The sequence below is a fragment of the Colossoma macropomum genome, unplaced genomic scaffold, assembly GCF_904425465.1.
Source record: "Colossoma macropomum unplaced genomic scaffold, Colossoma_macropomum, whole genome shotgun sequence".
Lineage (NCBI taxonomy): Eukaryota > Metazoa > Chordata > Actinopteri > Characiformes > Serrasalmidae > Colossoma > Colossoma macropomum.
In genome coordinates this window covers 42611819-42614513 of record NW_023494805.1, presented here as the reverse complement: position 1 = coordinate 42614513, position 2695 = coordinate 42611819, and positions in this window count along the sequence as shown.

The following is a 2695-nucleotide window of genomic DNA, read 5'->3' as shown; positions in this document are numbered from 1 at the left end:
GGCGCGCTCCAATATGCGACCTAGTGCACTACCTAGGGTGCCTAGGATGCTTAGCAAGCAGAGTTGTGCTTAATCAGAACGCTTAACTAGTCAGGGTTGAAATATTTTGGAAGCCCGTTTCTGACACAGGAAAAAAACAACAACAAAAAATATATATAGCTATTTAGTAAGTCATAATAATAAGAAGGTTTTCATATTTTTGATTTAGTATCTCATAATTATCACTTGCTATCTCATGATAATGAGATCCAGTCTCATAGTTATGACTTAGTATCTCATCATTTTGGCATCTCATATAATGACTTATTTTCTCATAATTATGACTCAATGTCATAATAATGAGATTCAGTCTCAATCTGATCAGGAATGGTGTGCCTGTATGCAGCTGTTTGTTCGTTTTTTGTTCGTTTTTTTTGTAAAATCATCATTAAAAGACGATTTTTTTTCTCACCTGGAATGAATGAGGGCAAAAGTTTGTGCACCCAGCTTAAATCATGATGATGCAAACCCATTAGCAGCACCCATTTAACCATGTGGGGTGCAGTACCAACCACTTAGCAACACCCTAGCAACCACCTGGGATACCATAGCTGCAACACCCTAGCAACCCCTGACATACCATAGCAACGACCAAAAATACCGTAGTAACTGCCAGGAAACACCCTAGCAACCATCTTGGAAATGATTAGGCTGCGCAATCACTCTGCATGTTCTTCAGAAATTGCACTTTTCTAGTGTTATTGATATGATATTACTATGTTATAACATGTAAAAATGATGGACAGATTTAGTTATGCACAAAGAAAAACCAACACAGCAATTTATATGTTCATTTAATACAGGCAACCAGTGTTGACCACTGGGTTCTAACATCAATACTTAGAATATAAGTACTTATAGTACAGTTGTTTCCTAACCGTGACGTTTGTTTACTTGGATATAGTGTGCGCTCATATCCTAACCGGGATGTTTAGCTAGTGTTTACTTAAATCTACTGATTTTTCAAAGCAGATAGGACACAAGTATGCACTAGCTAAGCTGTTGAGTCAGTAGACAGTTATCCACTAGCTAAGCATCCCAGTTAGGACACAAATGAGCACTAATTTGAATATAAGTACATTATAGTTAGGACACAAATAACTGGGCTGAAGTGCACACTAGCTAAGCACTGATGTTAGAATACAAGGCCACACTAACTAAGTATTCTATATGACACACAACTACGCACACAAGTAAGCTAATCACAGTAACTGGCATGTTTAGCTAGTGTTTACTTGGCTATAGTGTGCACTCATGTCCTAACTGGGATGTTTAGCTAGTGTTTACTTGGCTATAGTGTGCACTCATGTCCTAACCGGCATGTTTAGCTAGTGTTTACTTGGCTATAGTGTGCACTCATGTCCTAACTGGGATGTTTAGCTAGTGTTTACTTGGATATAGTGTGCACTCATGACCTAACTGGGATGTTTAGCTAGTGTTTACTTGGCTATAGTGTGCCTTCATGTCCTAACCATGACGTTTAGCTAGTGTTTACTTGGCTATAGTGTGCACTCATGTCCTAACTGGGATGTTTAGCTAGTGTTTACTTGGCTATAGTGTGCACTCATGTCCTAACCGGCATGTTTAGCTAGTGTTTACTTGGCTATAGTGTGCACTCATGTCCTAACCGGCATGTTTAGCTAGTGTTTACTTGGCTATAGTGTGCCTTCATGTCCTAACCATGACGTTTAGCTAGTGTTTACTTGGCTATAGTGTGCACTCATGTCCTAACTGGGATGTTTAGCTAGTGTTTACTTGGCTATAGTGTGCACTCATGTCCTAACTGGGATGTTTAGCTAGTGTTTACTTGGCTATAGTGTGCACTCATGTCCTAACCGGGATGTTTAGCTAGTGTTTACTTGGCTATAGTGTGCACTCATGTCCTAACTGGGATGTTTAGCTAGTGTTTACTTGGCTATGTGCACTCATGTCCTAACCGGGATGTTTAGCTAGTGTTTACTTGGCTATAGTGTGCGCTCATGTCCTAACCATGACGTTTTGCTAGTGTTTACTTGGCTATAGTGTGCACTCATGTCCTAACTGGGATGTTTAGCTAGTGTTTACTTGGCTATGTGCACTCATGTCCTAACCGGGATGTTTAGCTAGTGTTTACTTGGCTATAGTGTGCGCTCATGTCCTAACCATGACGTTTAGCTAGTGTTTACTTGGCTATAGTGTGCACTCATGTCCTAACCGGCATGTTTAGCTAGTGTTTACTTGGCTATAGTGTGCACTCATGTCCTAACCGGGATGTTTAGCTAGTGTTTACTTGGCTATAGTGTGCGCTCATGTCCTAACCATGACGTTTTGCTAGTGTTTACTTGGCTATAGTGTGCACTCATGTCCTAACCGGCATGTTTAGCTAGTGTTTACTTGGCTATAGTGTGCACTCATGTCCTAACCGGCATGTTTAGCTAGTGTTTACTTGGCTATAGTGTGCACTCATGTCCTAACCGGCATGTTTAGCTAGTGTTTACTTGGCTATAGTGTGCACTCATGTCCTAACTGGGATGTTTAGCTAGTGTTTACTTGGCTATAGTGTGCACTCATGTCCTAACCGGCATGTTTAGCTAGTGTTTACTTGGCTATAGTGTACACTCATGTCCTAACCGGGATGTTTAGCTAGTGTTCACGTGGTTATAGTGTGCACTCATGT